The 18866-nt window shown below is 37.2% G+C and overlaps 1 long non-coding RNA gene across 1 annotated transcript; it reads right to left on the reverse strand.

Moving 5' to 3' along the window:
- Positions 1-17509: 17509 nt before the first annotated feature.
- On the reverse strand, positions 17510-18465 carry LOC110929994. Its single transcript, XR_002587580.2, has 3 exons — positions 18434-18465; positions 18208-18274; positions 17510-18121 (listed from the first exon to the last, which is right to left on the reverse strand). It is a non-coding gene; the product is annotated as an uncharacterized LOC110929994 (long non-coding RNA).
- Positions 18466-18866: the final 401 nt, after the last annotated feature.

Genomic DNA, 18866 nt, shown 5'->3' on the forward strand with positions numbered 1-18866 from the left:
ATCACTCGAGAGCGGCATGGAACTTACTCCTACCATAAGCTTGCCAAGCAATCAATCCTCCTGCTTTTTAACTATATAACTTTGTAAATATCAAGAGGACTTTTGGGGTGAAGGGTTAGGCTTGGGCTAAAGGTAGGTGGTTGGGTTAGTGGTTAGTGAAAGGGTGAAAAGCGTAAAAAGCATCGGTTTTTGAAAGACTTTTTATTTTTCACAATTTTATTTTATTTTGATGAACCATTCCTTTCAAACAAAGTTATTTTTTATGAACTTGTTTGTTTATTTGGTTTCATCATTTTTTTTAAGTCATAAGAAAAACCGAGCTTTGTTACTAAAAGAAAAGGTTAGAATAAAAAGGTTTAGGTGGGTAAAAAGGGTGATTGTTTTGGGTTAAGAAATGAAAAGGTTTAGGCTCAAAGGGGTTAACTAGGGGGATTTTGGGTAGGTGGTAAAAAAAATGAAAATAATGGTGTAGAAAGAAAAAGGGTTAGTCCTAATGCCTCCATCATTTACTTACTCGGGTTTAAGTTGGTAAGGACCGGGAATGCATTGTCGTGGCAAGTTCTAGAGTCGTAAGAACCAAGCGGCTATTCACACAAGAAACGAAAAATGAGCATTTAGTGTAAAGATATGTATTTGTATGCTCAATAAAGGCTCAAAACTCACTTTTGTGGGAATGGGTTTTTATGTGATCAAGTATATATAATCAAATTTTAACTAAGCTTGTCATGCCGTTTCATAATTTTCTTATGTTGGTTCTTTTTATCACGACGCTATCGGTTGTAAATTTGTAAAAATATAACCTTTTTTTTAGAACTTGAAATTCCCAACTTAAACTTCGACAAGTAAAAAAAATGATTTTTTTTTTTGAAAAAATTTGGGGTGATTAGCGGTTTCAATAGAGTTTTGTGTAAGGCTTGTTAATTAGGACTTGCAAGATTCAAAGTTTTAGCATCCCCTCACACTTAAATTACACATTGTCCTCAATGTGTCCCAAAAATAAGTTTTCAGGTTTATTGAATGTGTAAAAGGTGTTAAAAAGCAAAATTTTATGTTACTGGCACTCTGGACACGGCCCCGTGTCGGATGGACACGACCCCGTGTTCAGATGCCAATAATGAAAACTTACAGAATGTGGACACGGGGGTGTGTTGGCTGGACACGACCCCGTGTCTGGCAAAAATCTGCAGAAATTAAACAAACAGCAGGTCTGGGAGGTGGGCACGGGGGCGTGTCGGCCGGACACGACCCCGTGTAGACAGTCTACAAGATTGAAAAACAGGTTTCTAGTTCCGGTTTTCCTGTCCCGGCTTTAGTAGTACTAATGTTTAGTACTCTAAGCCTCGTATGTACCTGTTTTATCAATAAATACCACACCAAATAATACCAAACATCCTAGATTACCAAGTTTAACATCCATGTCACAAAGTAAAAAAAAAAAAAAAAAAAACAAATGCAGAAAAAATAAAAAGAGTTAGGGAAAGTAAATTGTTTAACACTCGGCACGTAGGCCAGAAATTGTTTGATAGAAAAGGGGGGTTTAACATGTGGGATCACCAACCACCTGCTCCTGCTCCTACTCCACCCGCCTAGTCCATGTCATCATCACTGCCCTCCTCATCACCTCCTCCTCCATGCTCCGCCATGTACTCCCGGATGCTTCCGATGTCATCTTGGATATCGGAGATATTTCTTTCAATGGCCCTGACCCGGTTGTATGTGTTGTTGGCGAGGTTGTAGGTGTTCTTGGTGCACATAAGGTTTTCCTGCAAAAGATCATGCAAACTCTGAAAGTTAGGAAAACCACCTCCTTGTGAGGAGGATTGGCCTGGATCACCATGGGGGTGGTACTGGTAGTGGGGAGGTTGTTGAAACTGTGGAGCGTGAAGGACTAGCGCCTCTTGAGGGTTCCATGTATGCCCTTGCATCCTCTGAAAGCTAACCGACCCGTCTTCCGCCTCATAGATTAGGTTCATGGAGCGGCAGATGTGTACATCGACTCGTCCCGACCATGGGCTCCTTTCGAAAGACCTAGGTATGTTCACGAAGTGCTTGAAGAGGCGGTACACCCATCCCCCGAAGAAGATAGGGGTTGGTGCATGAGCTAGCCGGTTCAGATGCATGTTTCGGAGTAGGAGAAATGGAACATCGAGGTGTCTTCGGGTATGAATGCAGTGAAGGACTATCAAATCTCTTAACCCAACAACGCCACTACTATCATGCCTTTGGCTTAGAAAGTAACCGAGGACCCTATGGATGTATCGGTGGAGTGGGTCCCTCAACTTGGTACTCTTTGTGTTGCTTGGGTTGTAGTGCCCTTCACCAATCTGAGCCCACGCGGCTTGGCGCTCGTTCTCATCCAAATCTCGCACCCCTCCGGTGTTCTCTTCACTCCCCGAATCTTCCTCCGTATACAGCCCTACTATTGCCCCGAATTGTGCCATTGAGATCGAGTACTTCGTTCCACCACATCTGAATGCCACCCCATCATTGTCGAAAGGGTCGCACCTTGAATTGAAAGTGAAGGTGCTATAGAACTCCATAGTGCACTCATGGACGGAACGAAGTCTAGTGGTTAGGGTAATCCTTAGTGGGCCGGTAACGAGGTTGTTAAACCGGTCAAGTTGGTTCACCATGGCTAAGAGATCCGTGCACACTTGTCTTGGGTATTCTTCTGGTCTTGTTTGAAGTATGTCATATCTGGCCCTAGCATCGAGCTCATTTGCGTTGAATCTTGTGAACTTCCTCGACATCTTAAGGAATACATCAAAAGTTAGCACGAAATAATGAAACTTTTCGGAGAAAACTGAAAACAGTGGGCTGGACACGGCCCCGTGCTCAGCGGGCACGACCCTGTGTCCAGGCGTCTGTTACTCAAAAGTTTCATTTTTCGACCCGGTCCCGAAAACTTGAAAATTTTTGGTTAAGTATGTGCGGTTTCCCCCGAAAATGAAACCCCAAGTGCCGTTTTTCCCAAAACAAACCGTTTACCCCTTCGATTTTATCTTTTTCGGTTCGAAAATAAGAGTTTGGGGTTTTTGTGAGAAATCGGGCAAATCTATCAACAATACAAGTGGGTTTACTTTCGATAACACTAATCTAAACTAATGCTATCAGATCTAAGCAAAAATTTGAGGTTTGATCCGGATGAACTTCAAGAACCCTAGATTTTTCCCCAAATTTTTAATGTTTTAACTACATGCAAGTAACTAATCTAACTACTAATAATGATAGAATCATACCTTGATGTTGTTAGAATGAGAGGAGACGTCGAAAATCTGCGGAAAATCGCCTGGACCAGAGCGTTTTGCGGGGAAACGGGGCGTGTGGAATGATGTAACTGTTATGAAAAAAGGGGTTTTATCCCGACAGTTGCGCGGACACGGCCCCGTGCCGAGCAAAGTTTTTTTTTAAACGTGCTCGTGTGAGTGCCCTGTTTTCCCAAAACTCGGTTAGAAGACTTACCAGTTTCGATGTTCATCCGCTTGTTCGTAACCTACCAGGTATGATGTTGATGCCTTTATTTGTCAACCGTTTGAAGCGAGATTTCTTCCTCCTCATCCTCAATGAATCCTTGATAGAGTTTCAGCCGTTGGCCATTGACTTTGAATGGAATACCATTCCGAGATTTAATTTCTACCGCACCGTGAGGAAAAATATGGGTGATGGAAAAAGGTCCTGACCACCTAGATTTTAGTTTACCTGGAAATAATCGAAGTCGTGAATTAAACAATAGAACTTGATTTCCTACTCGAAATTCATTAGTTTTAATGTGTTTGCCGTGTAAATTTTTTATTCTTTCCTTATAAATTTCAGAGTTAGAGTACACATAATTCCTTAATTTGTCTAATTCATTTATTTGACAAAATCAATTTTTACCGGCAAATTCTAAATCTAAGTTTACATTTTTTATTGCCCAGTAGACCTTGTGAGCTATTTCTACCGGCAAATAACAACTTTTTCCATAGACGAGCTTGTATGGGGTTGTGCCTATTGTTGTTTTATAAGCAGTTCGAAAAGCCCATAAAGCATCATCAAATTTATCGGTCCATTCCTTTTTATTTAATCCTACGGTTTTTTCAAGTATTCGTTTTAAACCTCTATTAGTCACTTCGGCTTGTCCGTTTGTTTAAGGGTGATATGCTGTTGAGATCCGGTGATAGACCCCATATCTTGTTAAGATTTTTTCGAGTTGATGATTACAAAAATGGGTACCTCTATCACTTATTAATGCTTTAGGTGTTCCAAAACGAGAGAATAATTTTCAGAAATCTTACCACGACTCTTCCATCATTTGTTGGAAGTGCCTCGGCCTCGGCCCATTTAGACAAGTAATCTACTGCCACAAGTATATGTTTGTTTCCTTTTGACGGTGGGAAAGGTCCCATGAAATCGAGTCCCCACACATCAAAAATTTCACAAACAAGAATGTCATTTTATGGCATTTCGTTTTTGGAAGAAATATTACCTGATCTTTGGCAAGCATCACATGTCTTAACTAGACTTTGCGCGTCTCTATAAATGGTCGGCCAATAAAATCCTGAATCAAATACCTTTCGTGCGGTACTAGCGGCACCATGATGTCCTCCGTATGGACCTTCATGACAATGGCGGAGAATTCTTCTTGCTTCACTACCATGTACGCACCATCAGATGAGTTGGTCGGCACACATTTTGAAAAGATAGGGATCTTCCCAAAAGTAATGCTTCACATTAGCAAAGAATTTTTTTTCTTTGGTGAGGTGGGCATCCTTTGGCGACTATATCGCTAGCTAAGTAGTTAGCATAGTCGGCATACCACGGTTCTTCCTTGTATTCCACCATTTCTAGGGACTCCGTTGGAAATTTTTCGTTGATTTGCTCGTTCCTAGTTGCCTCCAAAGCTGGGTCTTCTAAGCGTGAAAGATGATCTACAACGGTGTTTTCTGCTCCTCTTTTGTCTTTGATTTCAATATCGAATTCTTGGAGGAGTAAAATCCACCTGATCAAACGGGGTTTTGCGTCTTGTTTCTTGAAAAGGTATCGAATGGCTGCATAATCTGTATAGACTATTGTTTTAGAAAGAACAAGATAAGAACGAAATTTATCAAAAGCAAATACCACAGCTAGTAATTCTTTTTCAGTTGTTGCGTAATTCTCTTGTGCATTGTTAAGTGTTTTACTAGCATAATAAATTGGGTGAAAATGCTTTTCTTTTCTTTGTCCCAAGACTGCTCTAACTGCAAAGTTGTCGCAAACCCCGATCCCTAATTCCCGTGAACGGGCGGCCGCGAGCCAATTTCGGTGGTATCACATTATTGTCTAATTTGGCAGCGGAAATTTTCATCAGGACCGTAGTTAGGAAATAATTATCAGAGTAAACCACCATATTTTATAACAATAAACACGTGGGTAAAACCCAAGTTTTCAGTATACATAATTTCATAGGGATACACCCTATTTTATTTAAGAAAAACATCTATTTCTTTTTAGGTAACTTTATTGCCACTTTTCCAAGCCTTCAGTGTTGTCCAGCTGGCTTCTATTTGGCTTTCACGTTTTGTTACCTGAAACGCGTTTTAAAAACATTTTGTCAGTGGGAAATACTGGTGAGTGAATCCCAGTTTAATCAAGTTGAAATACCAATCATTTTACAGTATTGAGGGCGCATCCGCAATTACATTTGTTTCCAATATATAACAATTAACATCAGTGGTACTGTCATATTCAACTTGTGGAATGTTACCACGCCAGTAACAAATTTTGTATACAAAACCCCAACATACCCACTATAATTGTATTCTTACAAATACTCAATAACTGCTTTGTATATATTTAATTGAGTGAGGTTTTGTAAAAACATTTAATAAAAAGAGGATTACTCACAAAAATGAGTACATAAAAAGAAGGATCACTCACATTGCTATTTTAGATTATCCTTCAGGGTTTCCTGGTGATAATCTATAATTTACACAAATGTACGTGTGTTAGTGTAATAACCCATTTTAACATTAGTAATACCCTCCCCGAGACAGCATTCCAACGACTACGTCGGACAGAACCACGACAGCCGTTACGGAACCCTAGATCAATCGGGCAGAGTATCTAATACGTCTCCAGGGGTTATAATACTTACATCGTAGCAGAACCTCGCTATTTAGGGGGTATAATACCCGGCTATAACTTCTACTATTCAGAATTGAGAGAGCGATTTCGAAATTGAGCGACGGAAACTGAAGGCCCGAGCTCCCATTATGTAGGAGCTGATTTTGGGTTTCTCGCGGCCCGCGTAAACATAGGCTAAGGCCTACGCGGCCCGCGTCAAAGACGGTCAACAACATAGGTGATCCGGGTCATCGAGTAGGGTCGACAAGTGTTGGGCCACGTGGCGGCCCAGGGTTTAGCCACCTTTCACTCTCTCGCGGCCCGCGTAAGTCTAAGCTTAAGCTTACGCGGCCCGCCTGAACTAAAGAAAACAAACGGGATCAGGTTCTGATCCTAATACCGCCCGCGTAAGTGTTGGGGTGGGTCTACGCGGCCCGCCTAAACTTAAATAAACTTGTTTTTAATTTTTTTTAATGTTATGTTATATTTCGGGCTCGGTTTTCACATACGGGGTATATTTAAAGACATTTTGGGATATTTTAAATATATTAGGGTGTCGGAAAAGTTATAAGGGTGTCGGTTTTCTTGAGGATTGTTATAAAAGTCATTTGCATTACACATGATTTCGAAAGGTAATTTCCAATCAGGCGCTATCATGATAGGTGCATTGACTAGCATTTCCTTGAGGGTTAGATATGCTTGATTGCAATCCTTGTCAAAGATGAACGGCGCATCTTTTTCAAGTAATTTTGTTAGAGGTCTTGAAATTTTAGAAAAGTCTTTGATAAATCGCCTATAAAATCCGGCATGCCCTAAGAAACTTCTGATTGCTCTAACGGAGGATGGTGGAGGTAATCGAGAAATAGTGTCTATTTTTGCTCGATCAACTTCCATTCCTTCGCTTGAGATCTTGTGACCGAGTACTATTCCCTCTGTTATCATGAAATGACATTTTTCACAATTAAGGGCGAGGTTAGTTTCCTCACATCGGGATAGCATTCGTTCAAGGTTATCGAGGCATTGGTCGTATGAATCTCCAAAGATAGAAAAGTCGTCCATGAAGACTTCCATTGTCTTTTCTATCATATCATGGAAGTTGGCCACCATGCAACGTTGGAATGTTGCGGGGGCATTACATAGACCAAATGGCGTGCGTCGATAAGCAAAAGTTCCATAGGGACATGTGAAAGTTGTCTTTTCTTGGTCTTCGGGTGCTATCGGGATTTGAAAGTAACCTGAAAAACCATCCAAGAAACAATAAAATTTATGACCGGATAATCTTTCTAACATTTGATCAATGAAGGGTAAAGGAAAGTGATCTTTTCTTGTTGCTTCATTTAATCGTCTATAGTCTATACATACTCTCCATCCTGTGACGGTTCTTGTTGGTATTAATTCATTCTTTTCGTTAGTTATTACCGTCATACATCCTTTCTTCGGAACTAGTTGGACGGGACTTACCTAGGGACTATCTGAGATAGGGTAGATAAGTCCAGCGTCAAGTAATTTGATGACTTCGTTTTTAACCACTTTTGCACATTTGGATTTACTCTACGTTGTGGTTGTATTACCGATTTGTAGTCATCATTCATTAAAATTTTGTACGTGCACATGGAAGGACTTATTCCTTTAATATCTACAAGCTTCCAAGCGATCGCATTTTTGTGTTTTTTCAGAAGTTTAATTAGTTTTTCTTTTTCTAAACTACTTAATTTAGATGAAATAATTACAGGTGATTTACCATCTTTGTCTAGAAAAGCATATTCCAAACCTTTCGGAAGTTCTTTGAGCTCAAGAGGTGGGTCTTTAGGAGACTCCTTATTTGGTTGCTCATTTTGATCAAGAACTTTAAAAGTTTGTTCTATGGCAACCTCTTCTTCAACAAAGTGGTCAATCTTTTCACTTGTATCGGGTGGTTCATCTTCATCTTCAATTAGGGGATCATTGTTGCCAAAAGGATATTTCATTGAGCGCTCAAGATCTATGCTCCTTTTGAATGCCCCTAATTGAAGAGGTAGATTGTTAAACTTCCGATTTTTCAAAGCTTCGTGAGTTTTTACAAAAGGTCTTCCCAACACTAGAGGAGCGTCACCGAGGATGACAAAGTCGGTTGGGATTACCATTTGATTTGTTTGAACCAAGACATCCTCAACTATACCGATTGACTTTATTATTTTTCGATTTGATAGAAAAATGGGTATTTGAAGTGGAGAAAAATCACTAATACTTAATTTTTCGAAAATGTAGTTAGGCATTATGTTAACACAAAGATCTTTATCAATGGTGACGTTACTAATAAATGAATTTTGAAAGAAACATAGAATCGGTGTAATGTTAATTTCAAATGGGTCTTCTTTTATTAGCGAAGTTTGATCATTAGTTAACTTAACACTTACCATTTCTTCAATTTTAGTGTTAGTGTTTAACTCTTTTAAAAACTTAGCATGAGTTGGTACTAAACAATGATTTTCAAAAGAAGGTGACAAGAGATTAATTTCTTCAAAATTAGACTCTTCTTGAATTTTAACGCTATCGTCCTCACCCCTTTCGTTGTTTAACTCATGGGTCGTTTTCTCACTTATTTGTTCTTCCATTTTTGACTCTTCAACTATCGTTTCTTTGTTTAATTCTTCTCTTGCGCGGGACTCCTCTTCCCTTGCGCGAGATTCTTTTATGTATCGCTCGATAGTTTTAAGTTTTTCTAATATCCTATTGGTCACTTCGGTGATAGAAAAAGGATCGGGATCCTCAAAGCTTGAATCTGATTGTTCGATCCTTGGTTCCTCATAGTACTCATATGAAGTAGATGGTTCACACCATTGTTCCTCATTGTAAGTATATGATGGATAAGGGTTGTAATTTTGTTCTTCATAGTACTCATATGAGGTGGGTTGTTCACGCCATGGTTCCTTATAGTAAGAGTATGAAGGCTGTGGCTCATATCTTGATTCCTCAAAGTATGAATATGAAGGTTCATACCTTGGTTCATCAAAATATGAGTATGAGGGAGAAGGTTCATACATTTGGTCTTCATAGGATGTGTATGAAGTCGATGGCTTGTACCTGGGCTCCTCATAATAATTGTATGAAGTGAACGGTTGAGATGAGTTGTAATATTGAACCGAGTGCGGGTTACCACAATTACTGCAATAGTCTCTCCTATAATCATCCTCCTCATAGGTGTAGTTGTAGCCTCCTGAGTATTGATCCATAAGAATCACTCAGCAGACCATAACAGAGTCTCGGGACCAGAAAATAAAAAATAAAGACGGAAACAGAGGCTGGACACGGCCCCGTGTTCAGTAGACACGACTCGTGTTTAGGATCTGTATCTGGGCGTTTAAATTAAAGTTACTGGTTTCGTTGAGCACGGGGGCGTGTTCAGTGAGCACGACCCCGTGTTCAAACTCTGTATCTGGGTGTTTTATGAAAAATATGCAGCACGGCCCCGTGTTCAGTGAACACGGCCCCGTGTTTAGGCTACTGTGAATGCAAACTAAACTAAAATGCAGAAAAATGTGCGCGCGTTTTGAAAACTGATTAGGCCGTCGATTTTAAGCTTTCTTAAAATCCTTGTGTCCCCGGCAACGGCTCCAAAAACTTGATGCGTGTCAGTGTGTATATGTTTTAGGTGTATATTTTAAGCCCTTTTTACACTTTTTAGCCAAGTTTAAAATTTATAAACACGATATTCACTAACACTAAACACACATATGGGCAAGTGCACCCATCGTGGACGTAGTATAGTGTTGGTAAGATACCGAGGTCATCCAAGGACACAAGAGCTTTTAGTACCGGTTTATCCTCAACGTCTAATCAAATCAAAATGTTAGAAAAAAAGGTTTTTTAAACTAGAAAAATAGAACTAACTAAAATGCTGAAAAGTAAAATAAAAGTAAAAACAGATAGACAAGATGAATCACTTGGATCCGACTCGTGTGTAGTGTAACCTTTGATTATTTTCGCACTTTTGTACTTGTTTAAGAGATTATCTTAGTTATTGTAGTAGGCCCCTCTTTTGAAGGCGACGTTACCCTCAACCCAGTAGTTTGAGTCAGCAAGGATACAATCCTAAAGGGTCAGATTATTGAAAGATAATTAATTAAGTTATTAATGCATAATGTGGTAGGCCCCTCTTTTGAAGGCGACGTTACCCTCGGCTAAGTATCTGAGTCAGCAAGGATACAATCCTAAGTAGCCGGGTTAAAGTTTTAATAGTAGTTTAACTTATGAGGGGATCGAAGAGTTTGGACCCCCGCCATCCAATACCGTTGGGTATTAAAGGAGGTCCTACTAAATTTGACCCAGGTCCCTTGCAGGATCTATACACTGAACAATGGCAAGACTCTTACCAAACCGTTCCTTTAACCCCCGACCAGGTAACCAACATACCTCCATATAGACCGTGGAGATATGAATGGTGAAAATCTTTTATTTTATATAGACAGTAAAATAATGCCAAGACACCACGGACAAACGATAAGGAAGAATCACCTTCAACATATGAAACTAGTAATTAAAGTCATTAATACAAAACCAATTAAAAAGTGCAAAAGATTAAAAATAAAAAGTATTACACTAAACACTTGTCTTCACCAAGTGATGTAAGAGACTTAGGCAAACATGGCCTTTGATTGTCAAGAACTCTTACGATCAATCTTGGATCCCGAGACGACTCACACACTCTATGATGGACAATGGATGATGGTGGTGGATGATGGTGTTGTGATGGTGGTGGGTGGTGGGTGAAGTGTGAGAGAGGTGGTGTGCCAAGGGATAAGTTGCAAGAGCTCCAAGCACTCTTATTTATAGGCTGAACAGAAGCTCGGGCACGGCCTCGTGTCCACTGGACACGGCCCCGTGTCCATTCTCCTCTCTTTCTTGATTAAATGCAGTTTGTCTGCATTAGTTGACCACGCCCCCGTGTCCGCTGAGCACGACCCGTGTGCAGAAGCATATCTGTACTATCAAGATTTGCCTGGATTCCGCGAATCTTATAGTTGACCACGGCCCCGTGTCCGCTGAGCACGGCCCCGTTCAGGCTTCTGTCTTCTTGTTTTGCTTGAGAAGATGCTGTCGGGAGGTCGGGCATGCCACTTTTGTTCCTTTTCTTGTATTTATGTTAGATTTAGCTGTTTTTTTTGCTTCTTTTGTCTATTTGAGCTCATTTAGTCCTGAAAATACAAAAGGAAGACAAAAGCATACCTTTTTCCAACATTAGTACTAAAAAGGGTTAGTTTTATGCCACAATTGATGTAATTTATATGTTGCCTTTTGTGCACATCTGTATGCTTTAACATGTTCCTTTCAGTTTCCTCAATTCAAATTATATAAACATCAAAATCATAATCAACTGATGTTAAAATAGATAAACTTATATGAACTTATTTTCTTTATTTTATAATAAGATTTATATCAACCTATTTAGTTACATTTTGATTCATTCCATTTAAGTACACAATGTTAGATTCATATTGTTGGTTGTACGGACCATATTGAAATACACAACATATAAGTTTGGTCATAGACAGTGTTGGATATTTTTTTATACCTTAAATAGAATGCTTTTTAGATACAATTGATTTTATATTATAGTATTTAACTGTTATTGTATTTTTTACTTTCAGATGAAGTTTATGATAATTATCAACGTCTCTCAATTGGCAGACCTAAATGAGGGATTGGTAAGCTATATTCTTAGAACAAATTAGCTCAAATCACAATTATATGCAAAAAACTGTATTTATATAATTAAAGATATATTAAATATTGTGTATTTTATATACATAGATACTTCCAAAGATAATGGCTAACCAATTACCAAGAAAGTGTGAAGTGATAAAGTTGGTTGATTATACGGGTTTTAAGTATAAGATTGCAGTACAGAGCATCGGTCATAAAAGTAAGAGGATAAACGGGACAGAATGGACCCAGTTCGTTGAAACTTATAGAAATAACAACATAGACAAGCTGTGTTTAAAAAAATTGAAGCAAGCAAAATTTGAGATAAATGTTTTGGACAATGAGGGATTTGAGATTAGAAAAGATGGATCGAACAAAGATTATGTTCATGGATGCTTGATACAGGCTGAAGAAGAAACATACTACAAGCAGGTTAAAAATTCCTACTTATTTTTATATATTGCCAGTGTATCTTTTGAACTGTTACCAAAACTTCTAATTTATATTTTGTATCCTATATAAAATCTAATATGACATTTCTAAAATTTATGAAAATTATAGCATTTACCACACGATTTGCTGAAGCTGTTGTCGCAAAGGAGATTAAAAATTGATAACTTGGTTGCCAAAGTACATGGACCAAAGCAGAGTAGTAAAGTTGATGTCCATTATGTTTTCTCTCCTGAAAACAAAAAGGGATTAGCTGCTGGTTTTATGGGACCAGGATGGACAACTTTTTGCTTCGAAAATAATATTGACGAAAGATGCCAACTGCTGTTTCAATGGATGGGAAGTACTCCTGAAGACGACTTTAACTTTACTGTGAAAGTTTTTAACAAATATGGGATTGCACTTCATGGAGAGACAAAACATCACTGCAGCCGTACCAATCACCAACACCGCAAAAGGCTTCCACATTATAAAAAACAGTTTGAATACCATGTTTTACAGACACACAGCTTGGTATTTACATATCCACTTTTAATATAGTTGATTTTACTTGTAATCTTGGATCTATCTGTTATTACTTAAAGTATATGCTATTTTGAATGAATAACTAAAGAAAAAAATTTCCTTTACAGGCAATACCGAGGAACTTTGTTCAAGAACACCAGCTAAATGATTACCGTAAAGCTGTGCTGTCATTTGGTCATGTGAAGTTTTTGGTACATCTGGTTGTTAGGAGAGATCCTAGAACACCTGACGACAAATACCATCTAGTGATGCATACAGACTGGAGCGTATAATGGATGAAACAGGAATATCTGTGGGGAAAAAGATGAGGTTTGAGATAGTCGAAGAAAAAAGTGTAAGAGGAGATAAAATACACTTTGAAGTTTGTTGACATGATCTTTGAACACCTTTTCAGCCTTGTATAATTTATGTTTTAGTTGACATGTTTGATGGACAAATTTCTTGTTTGGAAACTAACTTAGAATGAAGTTATGTAGTCTTAGTATATACTTTCAAAACTGTGGTTTTACCTTTTTATATTTTTTAAGTAAAAATTACTATATTTTGCATCTAAACATTACTATTTTCAATTACATTTTCCCGTTCACTCAACAAAAAGAAATATAACACTCAAAATTAATAAAATAGTATACAAATTGGAATTACAAATAACAGTGTTTTAAAAACTGCTTCTACCAAAGGGACAAACTCAACATCTGTTTCGCTAAACTTTGCAAACCAAAACATCTGTTGAAGACAACCACTGTTAAAAGAAAAGTCTGTTACTTAAACGAAACAACCTTAGCACATGAGGCAAACAAACTCTGCTGATGAACCGAAAGGTCTGTTAACACAGACTGTAGAAGCAAAAGTCTGCTAAAGAGAAGCTCTGTTGATGAAGCAAAATGTATAATGAACCTAAGTTCTGTTGTGCACCAACAGATATTAGACAATTCAACAAAAGATCTATAATATAAGATCTTTAACAGATGATGATCAACAGCTTATAAGGTCTGTTGAAGCACGCTATAACAATGCTTAGCCTTTAACAGATCTTTAACAGTGCTTAAGTGTTAACAGATGTTAGCACATTATAGCACGCTATAACCTCTGCTGATGAAGCAAAATGTATGATGAACCTAAGTTCTGCTATGCACCAACACATATTACACAAGTGAACAAAAGATTTATAATATAAGATGTTTAACGGATGATGATCAACAGCTCATATAGTTTGTTGAATCACCCTATAACAGTGCTTAACCTTTAACAGATCTTTAACACTGCTTAGGGGTTAACAGATGTTAGCACACTATAACAGTGCTTAGCCTCTAACAGATGTTAATGTATCTCAGACACCAACAGTTTTCCGACTAAACAATTGATTAAATTTTCATTCATCAATCTTACAATAATATACAACCCTACTACTTATCCAGTCCATCAATATCACCAAACATGTATAATAAAGGTTAACCTTACTTGATATTCAACCAATAGACATTACATAACATATTCATCATTGTAGCCATTACAAACAAAACTTTTAACCACAGTTTGTTAAAACAACAGTTAACAGACATAAATAAAAACCACAAGGATTCTTCAAAAATAAGTGGTTTCTACTTATCTCTCATAACAATTCTTTTTTCATAAGCATCTAATAGTTAACCTTAGTCAGCTTCTTCCGGGTTCTTCTCACATTAGTGGATAGCTCACCAATGTTGGCAACATCAGCATCTTGAGCCACCCGCTTTCCATTCGAACTTGATCCAGAATCCTTTTCAACTTCAACGACTGAAGAGTCGGTCGTAACAGAGACAACATCCTTCCAACAGATCACAAAACAACTATTGATCTCATTTAATAAAATAATGAACTCTTTTTAAACATACTAAACATACTTTAAAAATAAATACTCACCCTTGAAGTTCGTTCAGCAGACACCTGAGAAGAGTCTGAAAGGTTACGTCTTTAACGTCAGCTACCTCTTGAGTAACCTAAAGGATCATAATATCTGATATCATATAAAAAAGTACACAATCCAGTGTTTAAAACTCAAAAGAAAAATAAATAGACTGAAAGAGTAATTTTATATGCTACCTCATCAGTATTTTCATCACCATTACCATCTCCACCAACCAACTCAGCAATTATTACTGGATCCTCAGTTGTTTTTTGCACAGTATAAACACGATAGTCATTTTTAAGATTGAACTCTGAAACATCAATCTTAAAAGCAGCCTTCTTATCAACCAATCGAAATATCTCATGAGGGAATCCAGTATCATTGGCCTTAACCTGCCTCTCCCTTATGTCACTCGCCGCTAATCCAAGAAGCTTCTGAACATCTCTATCAAACATAACAAAAGAAACACTACCACTCTCATCCTGCACCCGCACTTGCACCTTGAACCTGAAATATACACAACTAACTAAGTAAACTGCAAAACTATATTCAAATATGAGTCTTAGAATGTTATCTATATAAATATAACTCTAATTAATCATCATTGCTTACTTTGTGGTGATCGATGTACATTCAGTATGACATCTGATACAAACCAAAGAAGTCGCATGCAATCGAAGAATATCATCTGAAACATTCTCAACATTCTGTAAGTATTCACTTTTACCCATCACCTTCTTGAAACACTTACGACAGGCAACATAAAACCAACCATACTCTTCTTGCACAATCTTAATTGTCGCAACCACAACACAAGACATTTCCTGTAAAAACACAACACACTTCATGTAAAAACACGCAGGTGACAAACCAAAAAAATAACCAAACTATATACAAAGAAGTGAAACCTCTTCTATCTCGCTAATCTCATCAACATGTTTCTTCACACCTTCCGTTACAAATTCTTTATGTAATGGAAAAATACTCTGAGACGATAAGAAGTAGAACTACTCCCTTGTCCAAACCTCAATATATGCATTTTGAATACCACAAATGATTAGAATTAGTATACAAATGACATGAAACCAAGCATTTGACTTTACCATCTATATATAATAGAAATTATAATAACAATTACCTCCTCCTTAGCTCATCAACTTCATGAATTTCTTGATTCAGAAAAATTCTTGTTGCAAACTTGTCACTTTGAACAGTATATTCACCTACACGGAAAAGTATATAAATATTTAATGTATACCTGTCTTTATATTGCCAGAAATAAACAATATAGTTATGATTTGCAGAAAGTAACAAAAATGCCTTTCAATTCCTTACACTTTCCATGCTGTACAACAACCATCACATGCTCATGAGGTGGGACTTTAGAAATGAAGTCCTTAATCTGCAGAGCATAATAATTCCACACAGTACACCGCAAAACCTTACCACTACATGAAAAGAATATTCATATCAAAACAACATTGAATGAATAAAAACAGAAAACAAATCAGGAAAACTATAACATTTATTAAAGTAGCATATGGTTTCAATTTCAGTACTATATTCACTAAGAATAAACTGTAGACCTCATTTATTACCATGATTCAGCATTACATACAAACAATATAAACCTCATTTATTACCATTAAATCATCCCACATTAAATACAAACATTCTTCATCTTATTTATTAACATTAAATACAGAGCTTATGATCACTACATGACTGAACATATAAACAACAACTTACTCCAAATCTTCAATATCGAAATTCAACTTCTTAGTCTCCTTTGGTGGTCGATCAAAGATTTCAAGATCTCCACAAGAAATCACAGATCCAGCAACATCTACATGATCACATTATACAAGAATATAAGTAAAACTCTCTAATATTATACAAGCAAGACATGATTACAAAAATATATATTACCAACACTCAAAGCGTTTAACGCCTCTCCTTGAAGAATATCTTCATAAGCTCTGAAATTGAAACCATACTCAACACCTTGCCAATCTCTCACACGAGTAACAGTTGTGCATCTATAAAAGTTGATTTTATAAGGCTGCACTACTACTTTATATAAATCTTTATTCTCACCAACACCAAACTTCGAAAGAATCACAACAGCATCTTCTTGCAGCTGCCCATCAAAAACAGGTATCAGATGACTCTTAATACCTCCTTGAATCTTAACACCCTGAAGAACATTTAAAGAAATTATGTTTTTAGCATAAAACACTACATTTTCTAAAATAAAACGGAAAAGCAGAGATATAAATTACCTTTTCATCAATGAAGATTATCTCCATTTTGTAACCCTGATTCCATTTTCGTATAATTCTCGCCTTCATGTTCCACATATCCTTAGCAGGATTCAAATCGTTAACAAAACTAAGATTATTACTGTCAAGTGATATTGACATGCTTCTAATTCGGAATTCGGGTTGTGATTAAATTTCAAATTTCAAAATCAGAGAAGATAAAATATGAAGAGGGAAATGAGAAGAAAAGCCTTATATAAGAAGGATGATTGACAGGAGTTTGAATCTAAGTGACATGCATTAATTGCTCATTACTTATTCCATGCATATTTAAATTTGAATTTCCCGGTAATTAGCGTTAAACATCTGCTGATCTAAAAGTATTACGGAAGATAACATCTGCTGCTGCTAAGTATACATTTGCCAAAGGAACCAGCTGCTATTTTCTCGTAGATGGGCAGTGGTTGCTTACTTTGTGGTTAGAATGTGGGCCAGACCTTTAAAATTTGAAAATACACAAGGCAGTGGTTTGATGTGGGCCAACTTTGAATTATAAAGTCTTTTAATATTAGGCTTTATGATGTAACTAGTTTAAGAACCCGCGAGGTTCGCGGGTGGACTAAAACACAAATGAATAACTTTAATTTATTGAAGTAATCGTTTGAATTAAATAACCGTTCAAGTAATAATAAATTAGTAAACTACAATGAGACAAATAATGTAATATATCCAGATGCAAGTATAGCCCTCTCACTGAAATAATTTTGATTGTTGAAGTTTTCAAGAATTGAAGGATACACAAAATCAATTAAAGTTGAAATGGGATCCGATGTATCAGTGATTAGAAGGTACGAAACAGGTGCCAAAACCGAGGCCCATATATCATGATAAGGATTTTGGACTGCAAACCAAAACTGATGATCCGGTATAGCAAACCTGGGATGTAACAAACCCGAAGCCAGTCAACATAAAACCCAACTCAAATGATGGACATTGCACCAGGAGACCCAAAAGGATGTAACCCGAGTGACAATACTGAACAGCTGAAGCCCAAACTTTGACCCCCTATGAACATCGCTTGTATATCCTGTCAAAATGCAATTCCTGATCCAACAGCTAGCAAGAAGGACTATATAAACACGCTGCCACATAAACTGAATACTGCTGCACATAGGAAGTAATATTTCAGGTCTGAACATTCCAGAATTTCCTACTTCAACCCATTTCTTTAAGCCTTCATGATAACCGTCACATCAAATTAAATACATTACATTTATTGTCTCCATATTACAGTTGTTAACTAAAATAACAATATTGTACCCGAATATTTCCATGCTCGGCTCAGTGTACGGATTGTAAGCCGGCTTGAAATGCAACTTGGACATTCCTAAAACAAAAGATGGCATGAGAACATACTGTATTTTCGATACGCTTAAGAATAATATACTTTAAATGATTTGGCATAAACAAAGATTATATTTGATTTAAATCATATTACTTGTAGCAAATTACAGTATCACCCTTAATATGGGAGGTTAGTATTTACCCAAACAGGAGAAGAAGTCAAGCAACACGCCTCTAATTGTTTACTATATTTTTTCCATTTTGCTCCCCGCCTCTAACTCCATCCAAATTGTTTGTTAATTGAAATGGTATTTTGGTTACGTAATACCCTTAGTTTTATACTTGAAGTTACTAAAATACCTTTTTAGCTAACAAACAATTTGGATGGAGTTAGAGGCGAAGAGCAAAATGGGAAAAAAACATAGTAAGGTATTAGAGGAAATGACTGTTTTTAAATGATTTCAGCAAAACTGTTAAAGCGGCCAAAACATAGAGAGCAAAACGAAAGTTTACTCTTTAATTTAAATACCCAGATTAAATGATTTATTCCCACCGATATTGCCGACACGACACCCAGTATTTGTTCCAAATTCAGAAAGTTTAAAGGGTAAAGTTAGATATTCAACAGAAAATAA

Source organism: Helianthus annuus, chromosome 3 (genome assembly GCF_002127325.2).
Source record: "Helianthus annuus cultivar XRQ/B chromosome 3, HanXRQr2.0-SUNRISE, whole genome shotgun sequence".
NCBI classification, from domain to species: Eukaryota; Viridiplantae; Streptophyta; class Magnoliopsida; order Asterales; family Asteraceae; genus Helianthus; species Helianthus annuus.